The sequence below is a fragment of the Lepus europaeus genome, chromosome 21 (genome assembly GCF_033115175.1).
Source record: "Lepus europaeus isolate LE1 chromosome 21, mLepTim1.pri, whole genome shotgun sequence".
Lineage (NCBI taxonomy): Eukaryota > Metazoa > Chordata > Mammalia > Lagomorpha > Leporidae > Lepus > Lepus europaeus.
In genome coordinates this window covers 54094230-54113397 of record NC_084847.1, presented here as the reverse complement: position 1 = coordinate 54113397, position 19168 = coordinate 54094230, and the positions used below count along the sequence as shown (strand labels likewise).

Sequence of the window (19168 nt, the reverse complement as noted above, 5' to 3'; positions counted from 1 at the left end):
AGTAGGGCACCTGGGACTTGAACCAGTGCCCGTGTGAGATTGTCAGCATCGCAGGTGGCGACTTAACCCATTATGCCACAATGCCAGACCCACCGTCACAATTATTGCATATGCCTAGTGTGGCCACCTACTCCATTTCATGCTGAAGTCTATGGAGGATTTTCATGTATTTTTCCTGAATAGTGCACAGTGTTTGCCAAAATAAGATGTGTTCAGAAGCGTTTCTAATATTTGTTAAACCCTGAATAGGAAACCCCATTCTGCAGCCCCTCCACCGATCCAGGGCCCAATGGCACAGGTGCTTTCTGGGGGCATCATTCTCAACTCCTGTCTCAGGAGTTTTTATCCCAATCCCTTGACCATCCTAATAGTCATGGCAGTACTGCCACACCCAGTTGTGAAATATCAGTTAACATTACCCACAAATATTTACAAGTTTCCTTATTCTAGTACCAATCCTGTTTCAGAAATCTCTATTTTTGTAGCATACCTCTAGTGCTTTTCATACAGGATTGTGTCTTCTCCAGGTTCTTTTTCCTTTTAACATTTATTTATTTATTTATTTGAAAGTAAGAGCTCTCCTCTCTGTAGAGGAGAGGCAGAGAGAGAGAGAGAGAGAGAGAGGTCTTCCATCCACTGGTTCACTCCCCAACTGGGTGCAACAGCTGGAGCTGAGCTGATAGGAAACCAGGAGCCAGGAGCTTCCTCCGGGTCTCCCACGTGGGTGCTGAGGCCCAAGGACTTGGGCCATCCTCCACTGCTTTCCCAGGCCATAGCAGAGAACTGGATCAAAAGTGGAGCAACTGGGACTCAAACCTGTGCCCATATGGGATGCCAGCACTGCAGGCAGCAATTTTACCCACTTTGCCACAGCGTCGGCCCCCAGGTTCTTTTTCAATGATAAAATGCACAAAACATAAAAGTTAACATAGTAACCACTTTTAATTGTACAGCTCAGTTGCATTAAGCACATTCACGTTGTTAGGCAATCTTTGTCATCCATTTCCTGAACTCTCCTATCCTTGCAAAACTAAAACTCTGTACCCCTTAGACAATGACTCCTCATTCCCTCTCCCTCCAGCCTCTGGTAACCACCATTCTTTCCGTCTCTGAATTTGACTACTCTAGATACATACACAAGTGAAATCTTAACAGTATGCGCCCTTTCGCGACTGGCTAATTTGACTTAGCACACTGTAATCAAGGTTCATCTATGTTATAACATGTCAAAATTTCCTTCCTGGGGCCGCCACTGTGGTGCAGCGGGTTAAACTGCTGCCTGCAACATCAGTATCCCGCGTGAGTTTGAGTCCTGGCTGCTCCACTTTCAACCCAGCTCCCTGCTAATGCACCTGGCAGAGCAATGGATGGTGGCCAGGCCACCCATGGAGGAGACCCAGATGGAGTTCCTGGCTCCTAGCTTCAGCCTGGCCCAGCCCCAGCTGCTGCAGGCATTTAGAGAGTGATCTGGCAGATGAAAGATCCCTCCCGTCTCCCTCTGTAATTCTGCTCTCCAAATAGACAAATAATTCTCAAAAAAATTCCTGGTGTGCTTATCCATTGGTCAATGAGCACATCGCTTCCGCTCCTTGGCCGTTGTGAAAGATGCTGCTATGAGCATGGCTGTGCGAACACTGCAAGTCCTGCCTTCGGTTCTTTGCACCCCAAGGTAGCATTATGGGGTCATGCGGTAACTTTTTTTTTTTTTTTAGGGCACGCCACCTTGTTTCCCACAGAGGCTTTGACACTCCCACCGACACTGCACAGGCTTCCAATGTCTTCACACCCAGCACCTGGTACGTTTTGTAGTAGCCAGCCTAATAACGAGCGCACTGCACACCCGTCCTTCTCTGCTTGGAACTGTGTTCTGCCTCCCTGAAAGCATGAGCTTTAATTGTGCTGGTGTTCCTTCCTCGTGACAGGCAGCCGGGTCGGCGGACCAGGCAGGGGCCTGGAGGCCCGGGCTCCCGCCCCTGGGCCACGGTTTCTTTGTCCTCTGGGGGCAGCCAGCGGGATAATCCGCCTTGTTCCGACCCCTCAGCGGAAATGTACATCAGGATATAGTTTAAGGGGCGTTCCTCTTCCGCAAGCGAGCTGATTCTTTGTAGGGTTCACGCGCCGGGAGGCGGGGAGGGGTCTCTGAGTCCAGGGAACCACCGAGATGCGGGCTTCCGGGGTCCTAGAGGGAGTCCATGGAACCACCGAGATGCGGGCCTCCGGGGTCCTAGAGGGAGTCCAGGGAACCACCGAGATGCGGGCCTCCGGGGTCCTAGAGGGAGTCCAGGGAACCACCGAGATGCGGGCCTCCGGGGTCCTAGAGGGAACACTGCAGCGGGGGTTGACGGAGCCGCGGCAGCACTTCCGGCCTTTGTGTGTCGGCGCAGACGGCAGCCTGGGAGGGTCAGGGGCGGTTTCCCCGGGCTTGCTGGCTGCTGGGGTGCGTGCGCGTGTCGGCCTCTGCGCTCCGGCGGGGTCACGTCTCTCCTCCTGCACCCAGATTTTTGGTCGCGCCCTGCCCTGGTGCCTCCAGCCGGCCGCGAGGCTGCTTTGCAAACATCCTTGGAGCCAGCCTTGGCTGCAGAATCCATGCCGACCCCGCGTCTCCCCAGATCCGTGCCTCTCTACGGAAGACGGAGCTTGGCAGAATGAGAGCTGTCTGCTCTGATCCTCAGGCTCCGTTTTCAAAGGGGGGGTCATGTGCCGATTTAACAGAAATGACGGGTTAATGTGTGTGGGTGTTACACCCCTGTGTGCAGCAGGTAGTACTAGCGAGTGGGGACTGAGCTGTTTTTCCTATTGCAGAAGCAGTGGTCTCCCCACCCCATTACAGCGCTCCCCGCCCCGCAGTGAGCAGTGTGGGGGAAAGGGAGAGAAGGAGCTATTCCGGGAGGTGACGGGGGCAGGGTGTGTCCTCCCAAATGCGGATGGGACACCATCCACCCGCCCTCGCGTGTATCCATCCGTCCCGCAGCGTGTTTATCTGGAAGCAGGCATGGTGACGTGTGCTTGTTAGAAACACTTACGGAATGCCCTAGGCAGCATCGCTGGTCTGACATTCCCAGTCCACCCACCGAGCCTTCCAAGGCCTGCCTAGAAAACGTTCTGAGGATCCCGAGAGCCAGAGTTGTCTCCGTGTGTGGAATCTCTGCTGAGGAACTGAAGGAGAGGGTTTTCCTTTTCTGTCTGTGGGTTTTTCTTTGAGGAGAGTCTTTTTCCTATGAGCAGTTACTAAACCCATTTTCTTGGTGATCTGTTTGGAAGCCCCTGTGCCGCTTAAAATCAAGACTATAAGGCTTTAGGGGAGGTTACTCAAAACTATGTGCTTTTGTAACCCAAAAATCCAGAATTCTTACATTCTAGGTGGTGCAGCGGTTTAGGACACCGTGCCAGCATCCCATATAAGCATTGGTTATAGTTTCAGCTGCTCCACTTCTGATCCTGCTGATGTGCATGGGGAAGCAGAAGATGGCCCAAGTGCTTGGGCCCCTGTACCCATGTGGGAGTCCCAGATGGTGTTCCAGGCTCCTGGCTTCTGCCTGGGTCAGCCCCAGTAATTGTGGCCAATTGGGGAATAAACCAGCAGATGGGAGATATCTATATCTATACCTATCTATCTATATAGATATATTGTCTTCCTTTCAAATAAATCTTTTAAGGGGGGGGGGGGGGCTGGCATTGTGGTATAGCAGGTAAAGCCGCCGCCTGCAATGCCAACATCCCATGTGGGTGCCAATTCAAGACCTGGCTGTTCCACTTCCAATCCAGCTCCCTGCTAATGCACCTGGGAAAGCTGCACAAATGGTCCAAGTGCTTGGGCCCCTGCACCCACATAGGAGATCTGGAAGAAGTTCCTGACTCCTGGCTTTGGCCTGGCCCAGCCCTGGCCCTTGTGGCCATCTGGGGAGTGAACCAGTAGATGGAAGATCTTTCTGTAACTGCCTTTCAGATAAATAAATCTTAAAGAAAGAAAACTGACACCCCAAATGTTTCACAGTTAGTGAAACATTGAATTCCCAATAAATAAAGGAATCCTACACTAGGCAAGAATTGACCTGGAAAAAGGAGTGTAGTTTAAAGCAAGGGCTGTGTGAACAGGTTGGGTCCACTGAATTAGGGAGACAAAGGCAAATACTGAAAGATTAGGGGCACCTGCGCAGCAAGTCTTTGCCAAAGAAAGCATGTGGTCACCTGAGTTAACAGGAGGAAGGAGCATGTGTACAGAACTGGACTGCCCGTGGCTTTCTGAATTCTGCTTTGTTGATGTGCTTTGTGCTCAGGTCCTGTTGCTTAGTGCTCCAAACGTTAACACGCTGAGAAGTCCTTTGTGTGAAGCAGCCGGACTTGACGTGATTCTAATGCCATTCCCTGTTGACCAAGTGTGTGTGAGCTAATTCACACTCCTGAGACACACACTCGAGCTAAACAGGCCCTGTCTTTCTAAAATGAGCGACTTTCCTGTGTCTATATGATTTGACTCATTTTTACTGACTTGATCACACCGTGATGGCTTCAGGGTTCTTTGGGTTGACACTAAATGTTGCGACCTACATAGATTTCTTTGTGTCACTGTGCATTCATTTTTAATGAAAATGAATAGAATCCTCATATACTCAGATACTTTTCCCATTAAAAATGAGTAATGCTTTCATGTCAGGTTTTTTTTTTTTTTTTTGACAGGTAGAGTTAGACAGTGAGAAAGAGAGAGAGAAAGGTCTTCCTTCCATTGGTTCACCCCCCAAATGGCTGCTACGGCCGGCGTGCTGTGCCAATCCAAAGCCAGGAGCCAGGTGCTTCTTCCTGGTCTCCCATGCGGTTGCAGGACACAAGCACTTGAGCCATCGTCCACTGCACTCCCGGGCCACCACAGAGAGCTAGACTGGAAGAGAAGCAACTGGGACAGGACTAGAGCCCCAAATGGGACTAGAACCCGGAGTGCCGGCGCCGCAGGCGGAGGATTAGCCTAGTGAGCCGTGGCGCCAGCCAATTCTCTTTTTTATTTTTTTTAAAGATTCATTTACTTATTTGAAAGTCAGTCACACAGAGAGAGAAGGAGGCAGAGAGAGAGAGGTCTTCCATCCACTGGTTCACTCCCCAGTTGACCGAAACGAATGGGGCTGTGCCGATCCGAAGGCAGGAGCCAGGACCTTCCTCCAGGTCTCCCACACTGGTGCAGAGACCCAAACACTTGGGCCACCTTCCACTGCTTTCTCAAGCCATAGCAGAGAGCTGGATCAGAAGTGCAGCAGCCAGGAGTCGAACCAGCACCCATTTGGGATGCCGGCATTGCAGGCGGCAGCCTTACCCACTATGCCACAGCGCCAGCCCCTCTTGTCAGTTCTAATAGACCCTGAAGTTTTAAAAGTAAAGCTATTTTTAGGGCTGGCAATGTGGTGTAACAGGTAAAGCCACCACCTGTGATGCTGACATCCCATGTGCTTACTGGTTCTTGTCCCAGCTGTTCCACTTCCGATCCAGCTTCCTACTATTGGCCTGGGAAAAGTAGCAGAAGTTGGCCCAAGTGTTGGGGATCACCGACATGGGAGACCTGGATGAAGCTCCTGGCTCCTGGCTTCACCGTGGCCTAGCCCTGGCTGGTGTGGCCATCTGGAGAGTAAACCAGTCAATGGAAGCTCTCTCTGTCTTTTTGTAATTCTGCCTTTCAAGTAAATCTTAAAAAAAAAAAAAAATTCCAAGTAACTCAAGAAGTCTGAATTTCAGAGCCCATGTTGTGGCACAGCAGTTAAGCTGTCACTTGCAACACCAGCATCCCACTTGAGAGCGCAGATTTGAGTCCCCACTGCTCCATTTCTGATCCTGCTAATGCACCTAGGAAAGCAACAGATGATGGTCCACGTACGTGGGCCCCTGGCACCCATAGAGGAGACCCAGGTGGAATTTCAGGCTCATGTTTTTGGCCCAGCTCCAGCCTAGCAGTTCGGTTGCTGGTTAGGATGCCTCCCTCATATCGGAGGGTCTGGGTTCATGTCCCAGCTCTGCTTCCAATTTCAGCTTCCTGCTAAAGCACATCTAGGAGGAAGCAGATGACGGCTTAGATGTCTAGTCCGTGCCCACTCATACAGAAGACCTGCATTTGAGTTCCTGGCTCTGGCTTCAGCCTGGCCCAGCCCCAACTGTTGTGGGCATTTAGGGAGTGAATCATGGGAGATTCATTCTCTCTCTCTCTCTGCCTCTGCCTCTCTGTAACTCTGCCTTTCAAATAAATAAATAAATCTGGGGCGCCAGATTCTATCCCGGTTGCCCCTCTTCCAGGCCAGCTCTCTGCTATGGCCCGGGAGGGCAGTGGAGGATGGCCCAAGTCCTTGGGCCCTGCACCCCACGGGAGACCAGTGGAAGCACCTGGCTCCTGGCTTTGGATCAGTGAGATGCGCCGGCCACAGCGGCCATTGGAGGGTGAATCAACGGCAAAAAGGAAGACCTTTCTCTCTGTCTCTCTCTCTCACTATCCACTCTGCCTGTTAAAATAAATAAATAAATAAATAAATAAATAAATAAATAAATAAAAATAAAAAATAAATAAATCTTTTTTAAAAAATAAATTCTATTCCCTGCTTGGACTTTAGTCTTCATTTCTCAAACCTTACAGACATCCCTCGTATTTCTTACCCCGTTTAAACATTAAATGAATGAGGAATGCAGTAATGCATACACACTTGTTTTTCAATTTCCTTTTGGGGCCGTGTCCACAGTGGCCTCCTACCTTCCTGGTCTCATTCTGGGCCGTAAAGCAACCTCCTCCTAGACGCAGGTCTGCAGTTAGATATGTCCTGCTGCTGGAAGACGGGTCTGGAAGGACGACTCTCCATCCGCAGGAGGATGTTGCCCCGCAGTCAGAAATCTCGGGCCCCAGAGCACCCTTCCCTTCCCACGTTGCTAACCCGTCACCGAGCCACGGTTTGCCTGCTTGTAAGTGTCCTCCCACATCACTGAAGATACAGCGTTCATAAAAATAGATCAGAGGTCACCAGACCTGGGACGGGACGGGAAGGAGGGGGCAGAATGAGGATGGATGACAGGTACCATTACAATCAGATGGGAGGAATCAGTTCTAGGGCTCCACAGCATGGTCGGGTGGCTGCAGTTAACAATCTACTGTGTATTTTCAAAATAGCCAGAAGAGAGAAATTTGCGTGTTCCCAACATGAGAAAATATGTTTGGAAGGAAACATAAATGCTTACAGTGCTAATTACCCTTATTTCATTATTACACATTGTATACATGTATCAGAGTGCCCCACTGTAGTTCATAAACCTGTACAAGTAGAGCTGGCACTGTGGTGTAGGAAACTAAGCCTCCACCTGGAGCGCTGGTGTCCCATATGGACAGTGGTTCGTGTCTTCTGATCCAGCTCTCTGCTACAGCCTGAGAAGGCAATAGAAGATGGCCCAAGTGCTTGGAACCTGCACCTGCATGGGAGACCTGGAAGAAGCTCCTGGCTCCTGCTCCAGCTCTAGCTGTTGTGGCCATTTGGGGAGTGAACTAGCAGATAGAAGACCTCTCTGTCTCTCCCTGTCTCTGTAACTACCTCGCAAATAAAGAAATCTTAAAAACAAAAATGTACAAGTATCATGTGTCAATTTAAAAACTAAAAGCAGCAAAAGAATCCATGAGAAAGGAAAATAAAAGCACTGTGTCAACTATAAAACACGAACGTGAGTAACAAAAGCCACAAAGTGTGAAGCACCTGTGGGAACCTGTAAAGGTAATGGATGCTTTATAACCACGCTGCTCTCACTTTTAAAACTCTGAAGGGGGGCTTTGCTGTGGCGCAGCAGGTTAAAGCCATGGCCTTCAGTGCCGGCATCCCATATGGGCGCCGGCTGCTCCACTTCCGATCCAGCACTCTGCTGTGGCCTGGGAAAGCAGAAGATGGCCCAAGTCCTTGGGCTCCTGCAGCCATGTGGGAGACCCGGAGGAATCTCCTGGCTCCTGGTTTCGGATTAGCTCAGCTCTCACCATTGCAGCTATTTGGGGAGTGAACCACTGGCTGGAAGACCTTTTTCTCTCTCTTTCTCACTCTCGCTCTACCTCTCTCTATAACTCTTTCAAATAAATAAAATCTTTAAAAAAAATAGAGGGGGCCAGGCTGTGGCATAGTGGGTAAAGCCACTACTTGCAGTGCTGGCATCCCATATGCACGCTAGTTTGAGGCCCAGCTGCTCTACTTCTGATCCAGCTCCATGCTAATGCTTCTGGGAAAACAGTAGAGGATAGTCCAAGTGCTTAAACCCCTATACCCACATAGGAGAACTGTAAGAAGCTCCTGGCTTCTGGCTTTGGAATGGCCCAACTCCTGCTATTGCAGCCATTTGGGAGTGCCGGCATTCCATATGGGTGCTGGTTCTAGTCCCGGCTGCTCCTCTTCCAATCCAGCTCTCTGCTGTGGCCTGGGAAAGCAGTAGAAGATGGCCCAAGTCCTTGGCCCCAGCACCCACGTGGAAGACCCAGAAGAAGCTCCTGGCTCCTGGCTTCAGACCAACCCAGCTCTGGCCATTGTGGCCATTTAAGGAGCAAACCAGCGGATGGTAGACCTCTCTCTCTCTCTGCCTCTGCCTCTCTATAACTCTGCCTTTCAAATAAATAAATATTTTTAAAAAACTTCACAGGGAAAGGAAATTACATTGCACTTTATAAGCACTGTGTCTAAGTGGAAAATGCAATGTCTTAAATAAAACTGCATTTAGAATTGGCCAAAAGAAACCACCCTTTATTTCTAAATGCTGAGATCTGAATGGCATGTAATTTTCAAATATCACAGATGATTCTTCTTTTATTTATTCGCTCTCCAAAGGTATAAAATTCTCAGATTTCTTGTACAAAAACAGGCATCAAGCTGCACTTGGCTAAGAGACAGTAGTCGTAACTCAAGGACGTCCTGCAACATCACGGTGGAAAGTTGATTTCTTAACCTTTCCAGCAGTGCCCTCCCAGCGGTAATTTTTGTCTGTAGGTATAAAGGTTAGCAGTTCTTTCTCCCTCACACAGACTCCAAGAAGTGCCATGGAAATTTAGACAATTATGAATTGCCTTGGAATGGAAAAGGTGCTAACAGCAATTCCTGCCAAGTTCTACCCCGGATGGAACAAGCTGTTGATTGTTCCCTTTGCCTGGGTTCCGACCTAGGTGATAAATGAGCACAGTGGGCAGGGATACCTGGGAGAGGTGGGGGCTCAGCACAGCCCTGACTCCCGGCCTTGAGCTCCTCTGAGCCAGGACCTCTGTTCCCGAGCAATAAAAGTTGTTTCACAGAGACGGGTCTCTGTCTAGTCTCAGCTTTGAAGTCAGAAAGAAAGGAAAGGAAAGAAATCCCGCCCTTCTTAGCTGCAGAAGAGGAGACTGGTTTGGACCTCAAAGGAGCTCCGTCTGCACTAAGCCCCAGCGACTCTACCTATACAATGGGAATAACCATCCCGACCTCACTGGGTATTTGTGTAACTGAATCAAATAACATATTAGAAAGTCGCTATCACATCAAGGATGCTCTGCAAATGGCAATATTTTCATTCTAGCTTCTCTGTACAAGGAAACTCAGAGAAGTGAAGGCACGGTCCAAGGGGTACACAGCTCATTCGGAGCAGAGGCAGGAATACCGTTTGTGTTCTTGACCCTGCAACCAGTATTCTGTTTTCTACTCTGCACTGCTCAGAGAATATGTCTTGGTTGTTATGGACAATACTGGGAATGCTAAGGTAGAGAGGATGTCAGGGCTGTGGGACATGGGGGGATAAAGTCCCCCCTTATTTTTTTTTTTTTTTGACAGGTAGAGTTAGACAATGAGAGAGAGAGACAGAGAGAAAGGTCTTCCTTTTTCCGTTGGTTCACCCCCAAAATGGCTGCTACGGCCAGCGTGTTGTGGCCGGCGCGCTGCGCCGATCCAAAGCTAGGAGCCAGGTGCTTCCTCCTGGTCTCCCATGCAGGTGCAGGGCCCAGGGACCTGGGCCATCCTCCACTGCACTCCTGGGCCACAGCAGAGAGCTGGCCTGGAAGAAGGGCAACCGGGACAGAATCCAGTGCCCTAACCGGGACTAGAATCCGGGGCGCCAGCGCCGCAGGCGAAGGATTAGCCTGGTGAGCCGCTGCGCTGGCCCCCCTTATTTTTAACAGCCCCTCCCTTGGTTTCTGTTGCAGGAGTCAGACCCTCTTCTCTCATGGTCAGACACTGGGTGACACCTACCCTCTCTCTGCACTGTGGGGTACATGCTAGCCCCTCTCCCCTGCCACCTCCCTTCCCTCACCCACCCCTGCCCCCACACCTCCTGGTGCAGCCTCTGTTTGCCTGGGCAGGGCTGCCCTGCCTGGACCGTTACAAAGATCCTTTGTGATGTGTTTACATGAGAGAGGGCAAGAGCCGGGGCCTGGCTGCACCCGAACCACATGAACCCACCAGCCCTGTTGACATAAGCAGAGAAAAACCGAGACAGATGAACTTGTTGCCAGGGGCCCAGTTAAAAACATCACTAAAGTCCAGAGCCGTGCGTCCAGGGGCCCTTTGCTGTCTCTGGGCTAGAGCACGCAGAAGCCGTGCAGGAGCCTGCAGTCCCAGGGAGGCCTGTTTACTCAGCCGGGGGCAGGATGTTTGCACAAGGAGGGGGTTGGTGGCAGCCATCTGGCTGTCCTCTGGCTGAGTGGTGTAACACATGCAGGTCAGGCACCCTTAGTGCTCTGCAGAGGCAGCCCTACCCCCAACACACACACCACACCGCCACCCCCGCCAGCTCCATTTCTGAGGGCCTCCTCGCTTGTTTGATGGCAAATGTCGACATAAACCGTGTAGGATGTTTCCCCGGCGTGATTTCCCAAGGTGGTGTCTGCCTTTAACGAATGGTGGATGGGCACCTGCAAAGCCGGTGGTAAGCAGTGCCACGGGCACGATTTTATACGATCCTCACAACAGGTGGGTGGGCAGCTGTCACTCGCGTCACCCCATGTCACAGGTGAGGAGTCGAGACCCAGCAAGGTCAAGTCGTTGGCACAAAACCACACTCCCGACAAGAGGCAGAGACTGGGGAGTGCTTCTAGATTGTATGTTCTTTCCACTCAGTGGCCGATCCTCCCCAGCTGGCTGTATAAAGCGAGGCAAGCAGAGAGCTTGTTCCAGTAAGTAACTGCCTCACAGGTGGCTCCCAGGAGGAAGAAAGCCCTTCAGCTCAGGGAAGTGGTAGAAGTAAGGGTGCTGCCTGGGGCCTGGGATCCATCCCACACACACTGGCCGAAGCTTCCCATGGAGAGACTGAGTAACAGCTCAGGGGTCACTGTAGTTCCCGGCTTTCAAAGCACCTTTGCATGTGTGCACACTACCTCCATTCACCCAGAGTCTGTTTCAGAAGTTAGCTCCTCCTCCCTGCAGGATTATCTGCTCATCTCTTGCCTCTGGACTGCTGCTATGGTTTGAGTACGTCCTCCAAAAGTTCTTGTGTGGGAAGCCTAATTCCTCATAGTGTAGGGGGTGGGGCCTGGCAGCAGGTGTTTGGGTCATGGGACTAGATCTGACACAAATGGGTCAGGCTCTCTCCGAAGTTTGGCTCCTTTTCTCTCTCACCTGTGTGCCTGTCTTCCCTCCTTTTTCAAAAGACTTATTTATTATGCATTTGAAAGGCAGAGCAGCAGCAGAGAGAGAGAGAGAGAGACAGAGAGAGACAGAGAGACAGAGAGACAGAGAGAGACAGAGACAGAGAGAGATTCCATCTGCTGGTTCACTCCCCAAGTGCCTGTAATATCCAGGGCTGGGTCAGGCCAAAGCCAGGAGCACAGGACAAAGGCAGGATTCCACACAGGAGGACTCAGGACACGAGGTGGAAGGAGAGTTGGTCTTTGCAACCAAACCGAAGCTCAGGTCACAGGACCAGTGCCCAAGAGCAACCAGACTGACCTTCCGTTACAGCCGAGAGGTCAGCTGCTTCTCCTTACCTCCTTTCCTGATGCGAATGGTGCTGCACGTGAGGGGCCACCTCACCCGTGGGTGGACCACCAGCAGTCCCGTCTGCGGCGACTGAACTGTCTCCTCCCTCTGGCTCACCTTACTGCAGTCCAGACACCGTGCTTTCTTGTCCCTGTGCTTAAATGAAAAATTAAGGACAGCTGAAAAGGCAACCTGGCCCCAAACTGACGCATTATGTCCAACATTCTGCCACGAAAGAGCAGCACAGGAGGTTGGCAGCTGTATACATATACCCTCAAAATACTACAAAAGTATACTCAAAACAGCTGTTTCTAACAGAATCTGATAGAAATCTTTGAGCTAGGGGCCGGCGCTGTGGCATAATGGGTAAAGCAGCCACCTGTGGAGCCTGCATCCCATATGGGCCCTGGTTTGAGTCCCGGCTGCTCCACTTCTGATCCAGCTCCCTGCTAATGCACCTGGGAAAGCAGTGCAAGATGGTCCAAGTCCTTGGGTCCCTGCACCCACATGGGAGACCCAGAAGAAGCTCCTGGCTCCTGGCTTCTGATAGGCCCAGCTCTTTCTGTTGCAGCCATTTGGAGAGTGAAGCAGTAGGTGAAAGATTTCTCTCTCTGTCTCTCCCTCTCTGTCTCTCTCTCTTTCTGTAACTCTGCCTTTCAAATAAATAAATACGTCTTTTAAAAAAAATTTGAGCTGGTCTCTGCATCCTGTCCCACACCATTCAACATCACCAGATTGTCCAATCTGCTTTTTTTCTTTTTTTAAGATTCATTTTTATTTATTTGAAAGAAAGAGTTACAGAGAACGAGAGAGGTCTTCTATCTGCTGGTTCACTCCCCAGATGGCCACAATGGCCAGAGCTGTGCCAATCCAAAGCCAGGAGCCAGGAGCTTCTTCCGGGTCTCCCACATGGGTGCAGGGGCCCAAGGACTTGGGCCATCTTCTACTGCTTTCCCAGGCAATCAGTCTGCTTTTTTTCTGATGCAACATTCCCAAGAGGAGAATCCACCCTCTCTCTGATCATCTTTGAAACCATCCCTTCCTAAGACAAAGTTTTACACTGAGTCAGTGTCAGTGTTCCTAATAATTCCACCCAGTGGTATCTGCTTTTGAATTCAGGAACCACAAAGCAGAAATCTATTTCCTTTTCCCCAGGTGCAATCAAGAGTCAGGCACTGTTATGAGCTGAATTGCCTCCTTCCCAAAATCCATGAGTTCCCTACCTCCAGAACTTGTGCGTCTGTAGAGATAGGGCCTTTAGAGAAGTGATCAAGGGGCCAGTGTTGCAACGGAGCAGGTTAAGCGATTGCTCACAGCATCAGCATCCCATATTGGAGTTCTGTTTCCAATCCAGCTCCCTGCTAATGCTCCCGGAAAAGCAGCAGATGATGACCTAAGAGCTGCCACCCCATGGGAGACACTGATGGAGTTCCTGCCTGCTGGCTTCAGCCTGGCTCAGCTCCAGCCATTGTGGCCCTTTGTGGGGGTAAACCAGCTGATGGAAGATCTCTCTTTCTCTCTCTCTTTCTCTCTCTCTCTCTCTCTCTCTCTGCCCTTCAGATACATAAAGTAAATCAAATAAGGAGGAGGAGGAGAAGGAGGGGGAGGGGAAGGGGGGAGAAGGAGGAAGAGGAGAAGGAGAAGTTACCGAGTTAAAATGAAGTCACTAGATTAGGCCTAATCCCAATATGACTGTTTGTATCCTTACAAGCAGAGATTAGGATACACACACACACACACACACATAGAGTGAAGACACAGGGAGAAGAAGGTGGCATCACATGAAACCAAACCCTCCAGCACCTTGACCTTGGGCCTCTGGCTTCACAGTTGTGAGTTTCTGTTGCTTACACCACCCAGCTGTGATGTTTTGTTATGGCAATCCTGGAAGATTCACACAGGCCCCTTCTCAATCTCCTCCTAGCCTAGGCACAACTGCTTCTCCTGCCAAACCCCAGAGAAGACCTAGTCACCTTTCCCACGTTGGTAATTCCCCTCCAACTGCACCCCAGCTTGTTCTGGAGCCCTGCACTCAGGTGGCCTGACCATCACAGAGGTGAAACGACCCTCTCCTGCTGTCCTTGAAACCCCATGATTTGTTTAACTTTTGTGGAATCACACTCTTGGTTCACATGGAGCTTATAGTTTGTCTTAATCCATTTTCTGTTGCCATAACAAAATTTGTGTAAAGATTTATCTATTTATTTGAAAGGTAGAATAAAAGAGAGAGGGAATCTTCCTCTGCTGGTTCACTCCCTAAATGGCCACAATGGCGGGGGCTGGTCCAGGCTGAAGCCAGGAGCCCAGGTCTCCCACATGAGTGGCAGGGGCCCAAGGACTGGAATCATCCTCTGCTGCCTTCTCAGGCACATTAGCAGGGAGCTGGATCAGAAGCAAAGCAGCCGAAACTCAAGCCTGCACTCATACAGGACACTGACCTTGCAGGCATCAGCTTAGCCCAAGGCACGCATCGCTGGCCTCACTATAACAAAATTCCTGAGACTGAGTATTTATAAAGGAGTATATTTTTCTCATGGTCTGGAGGCTGGGGAATCCAAGGGCATGGTGCCAGCATCTGGTGAGGGCCTTCTTGCTGCATCACAAGGTGGGACTGAGCAGGTGCACCAGCTGGGGTGTCCCTTTCTCTTCCTACAAAGCACTAGTGCATCACAGGGTGCCACCGTCATGACCTCACCTGATCCAAATCAGCTTCCAAAGGCCCCACCCCCAAATACTATCAACACATGAGTGTTGGGATTAAGTCTCCAACACATAAACTTTTCAGGAATGATTCAAGTAGGAGTCAAATCCATGAAGAGCCTCAGATTTTCTTGACTAATAGTCCTGTCAAAAGGCCACATCTTGGGGCCAGTGCTGTGGCACAGCGGGTAAAGCTGCCATCTGCAGTGTCAGCATTCCATATGGCCGCCAGTTCAACCCTGGGCTGATCTAATTCTGATACAGCTCCCTGCTAATGTGCCTAGGAAAGCAGCAGAAGATGGCCCAAGTGCTTGGAGCCCTGCCACCCACATACTAGGACTGGATGAAGCTCCTGACTCCTGGCTTCCACCTGGCCCAGCCCTGGCCATTGCAGACATTTGGGGAGTAAACCAGCAAACGGAAGTTCTTGCTCCCGCTCTCCCGCTCCCCCTCTCCCTCTCCCCCTCTCCCTTCTTCTCCCTCTCCTTCTCCCTTTCCCTCTGTAACTTTGCCTTTCAAATAAATAAATATTTAAGAAATAATAACAATAAAATAATAAAATATATGCCGACGAAGAAGAGAATGGGCACACCTGCTTGTCTGGGCCTTTCCTAACCACAAGGCCATTCTCACAAAGGCTTGAGACCTGAAATCACATGGCCTGAGTTATCCAAAAGGTCTCTAGCTAAATTTAGTTCACAATTATCCTGACTTATTCATGCCTTTGAAAACCTGACAGAATCAAACACAGATTATCTCTGTGGAATTCTGCAAGCTCCCGCAGAGAAAACCCCAAGGAACTCAGGATGCAAAAGTCATTAAAAGGGTGGCTGCAGATGATTTTCTAAAAAATTGGCTAGAAGAAAAGATTTTTAATGTTTTTACCACAAGAAACCACTAATGTATGAAGAGATAGGTATGATTACCGTGATTTAAACATTACACAATGACTATACATATCTAAACATTACACGGTTGCCCCATACATTTGCACAATTTTTATGTATCAGTTAAAAAACAAAAATTTGGAGGGACAGTGTTGTGGCGCAGTAGGTTTAGCCACCACTTGCAAGGCCAGCATTCCATATCCAAGTACTGGCTCAAGTACTGCACTGCTCCGCTCCTGATCCAGCCCCCTGATAATGAGCCTGGGAAGGCAGTGGAAGATGGCCCAGGTGCTTGGGCCCCTGCCACTCACATGGGAGACCCAGATGGAGTTCCTGACTTCAGCCTGGCCCAGCCCTAGCCACTGCAGCCATTTGAGTAGTTAACCAGCAAATGGAAGTTACCTCTCTCTCTCTCTCTCTCTCGCTCTCTCCATGCCTTTCAAATGAATGATAAGGGGCCGGCACGATGGCGCACTAGGTTAATTCTCTGCCTGCAGTGCCGGCATCCCATATGGACGCTGGTCCTAGTCTCGGCTGCTCCTCTTCCGAACCAGCTCTCTGCTGTGGCCTGGGAAAGCAGTAGAAGATGGCCCAAGTGCTTGGGCCCCTGCACCCGCATGGGAGACCAGGAAGAATCACCTGGCTCCTGGCTTTGGATGGACGTGGCTCCAGCTGTTGTAGCCATTTGGAGAGTGAACCAACAGAAGGAAGACTTTTCTCTCTCTCTCTCTCTCTCTCTCTCTCTCTCACTGTCTGTAAATCTACCTCTCAAATAAATAAATAAAATCTTTAAAAAAAGAATGATAAATAAAACAAATAAATGAATAAAATAAATTCTTTTAAAAGAAAAAAATCACTAGACCATGAGGACACATAGCTACCTACAAGGTCTCTAGCAAAAGATGTCAGCAACACAAAGATGCTTTCTTCCCTCAGTCTTAACCCTAGCAGCTTTCAAAACCTGGAAGAACTTGTAACACGTGGGAACCTACATATAAAAATGCCCTTCAGGGACTTTTATTTGTTCCGGCACCCTGCCAGTGATTGAGTATGGTGTTTCTTCGTAATCATAAATTATGATATTTCATGGGTCTTGCAACACTTTCACCTTTGAGTTCTTTCAAGCCTCTTGGGTGCATGCCACCTGACCTCATTAGGTAAGCTTGTATGCCAAGAGGCCTGGAGCCTCACTTGGGGCCCCCAACACTGTGTCTTTCCTTTGGTACTTCTGATTGTTTGTGGGACCAGCAATCTCATCTCCTGGAGTCCATCCAAGGGAAACAATCAGCGATGTCTTTAATGATTATGCACAAAAAGGTGTTGCTCTTCTCCCAGCACCACTATGAAGTTACCATGGTTATTTACAGGTTTATTGTCTCTTCCCCCATGTGAATGTAAACTCCATCATTTCCTCCACTAATTAAGGTTACAAGAATCACAATAACAAGGTCGGCATCATAGTGCAATGAGCTAAGCTGTTGCCCATGATGCCAGTATCCCATACCTCCCACAGTGGAGCATGGTTCACATCCCAACTGCTCTGCTTCCAATCCAGCCCCCTGATAATGTGCTTCGGAAGGCAGTGGAAGATGGCCCAAGTGCTTGGGGCCCCACCATCCATGGTGAAGACTAGGAAAGCGCTCCAGGCTCCTGGCTTCAGCCTGGCCCAGCCACAGCCATTGCAGCCACTTGGGGAGTGAACCAGCAGATGGAAGACCTCTCTCTCTCTCTCTCTCTCTCTCTCTCTGTATGTAACTCTGCCTCTCAAAAAAAAAAAAAATCTAAAAAAAAAAAAAAAGGAAATCATGGGTACAAATTTACAGGCAAGCAGTAAGTGAACACATCTGTCTCTTTTCCATCATTCCTGATTTTTTCAATAAATAATTTTTTAAAATATTTAATTTATTTATTTGAAAGGTGGAGTTACAGTGATAGAGAGAGACAGAGAGGAAGGTCTTTGATCCGTTGGTTCACTCCCCAAATGGCCGCAACGGCTAGAGCTGCGCTGATCCGAAGCCAGGTGCCAGGTGCTTCTTCCTGGTCTCCCTGCTTCCCCAGGCCACAGCAGAGAGCTGGACTGGAAGAGGAGAAGCCAGGACTAGAACGCGGTGTCCATATGGGATACCGGTGCCACAGGTGGAAGATTAAACTACTGCGCCATGGCACCAACCCCAGCAATAAATACATATTTTTTCAGTAAATAATATCCCACCATTCTCCAACTTTTCCAATAAATAATGATAATATTTCTATGACCAGTTGAGTGAAGCACACGCTGAGGTTCAGCAGCTGGTGAGGCTGTATCAAGTCTGATCTCTCCTATTGGAAAGCACCGTGCAGGACTCCAGTGTGGGATTCACATGCATACTTCGGAATTCGAGGTCTAAGTTGTAGATTTTTTGTTTTTGTTTTTGTTTTTGACAGGCAGAGTGGATAGTGAGAGAGAGAGAGACAGAGAGGAAGGTCTTCCTTTTTGCCGTTGGTTCACCCTCCAATGGCCGCTGCGGCCGGCGCATCGCGCTGATCCGAAGCCAGGAGCCAGGTGCTTCTCCTGGTCTCCCATGCGGGTGCAGGGCCCAAGCACTTGGGCCATCCTCCACTGCCTTCCTGGGCCATAGCAGAGAGCTGGCCTGGAAGAGGGGCAACTGGGATAGAATCCGGCGCCCCGACAGGGACTAGAACCTGGTGTGCCGGTGCTGCAAGGCGGAGGATTAGCCTGTTAAGCCACGGCGCCGGCCTTAAGTTGTAGATTTTATCAACACAAATTTCCTGATTTGGAAGATGAAGTGATGGTGAGTGTAAGATCCACTGTTGAAATGAGGGCTTACGTCAGCTGGCTGGAATACAGTAACACTGAAGGCATGATTCCTCTCAGTGAATTATCCGGAAGCCATCTCCACTCTGTGAACAAACTCATCCAAATTGGCAGTAAGGATGGGTGGTTGTCAATGAAAAATGGTATACTGATTTGTCCAAAAGAAGAGTTTCCCCAGAGGAGGCAATCAAATGTGAAGACAAATTCACAAAATCTAAAACCACGTATAGCATTTTTTGTCACGTTGCCGAGGTGTTAGACTACACCAAGGATGAGCATCTGGAGGGCCTGCTCCAGAGAACTGCATGGGTCTCTGGTGACAAGTCTGAGAGCCCTGGATACAGAGCCAATGATACGTTTAAACATGCAGCATCAGACCCATCTATTTCGGATAATTTAGATTTGAATGATGATAAACAGGAAGTATCCATTAATAATATTAATGGGCGTTTGACTCCACAGGCTGTGAAAATTCATGCAGGTATTGAAGTGGTATTGTTATGATTATGAAGGCATTGATGCTGTAAAAGAAGCCCTAAGAACAGATTTGAAATCTTCCGTGGAAACCATGCCTATCAAAATTAATCTAACAGCTCCTCCTTGATATGTGATGACTGCAACAACCCTAGAGAGAACAGAAGGTCTCTCTGTCCTCCATCAAACTATGGCTGTTATAAAAGAGAAGATGGAGGGAAAGAGGGCAGTATTTAATGTTCAGATGGAGCCCAAAGTGATCACAGATACAGACAAGACAACTCGCAAGGCAGCCGGAGAGGCTCGAGAGAGAAAATGCAGAAGTGGATGGAGATGATGATGCAGAAGAAATGGAAGCCAAAGCTGAAGACTGA

The 19168-nt window shown here is 49.5% G+C and overlaps 1 pseudogene; it reads left to right on the top strand.

Annotated features, from left to right (window-relative positions):
* Window positions 1-6780: 6780 nt before the first annotated feature.
* Window positions 6781-19168, top strand: LOC133750555 (eukaryotic translation initiation factor 2 subunit 1-like; annotated as a pseudogene).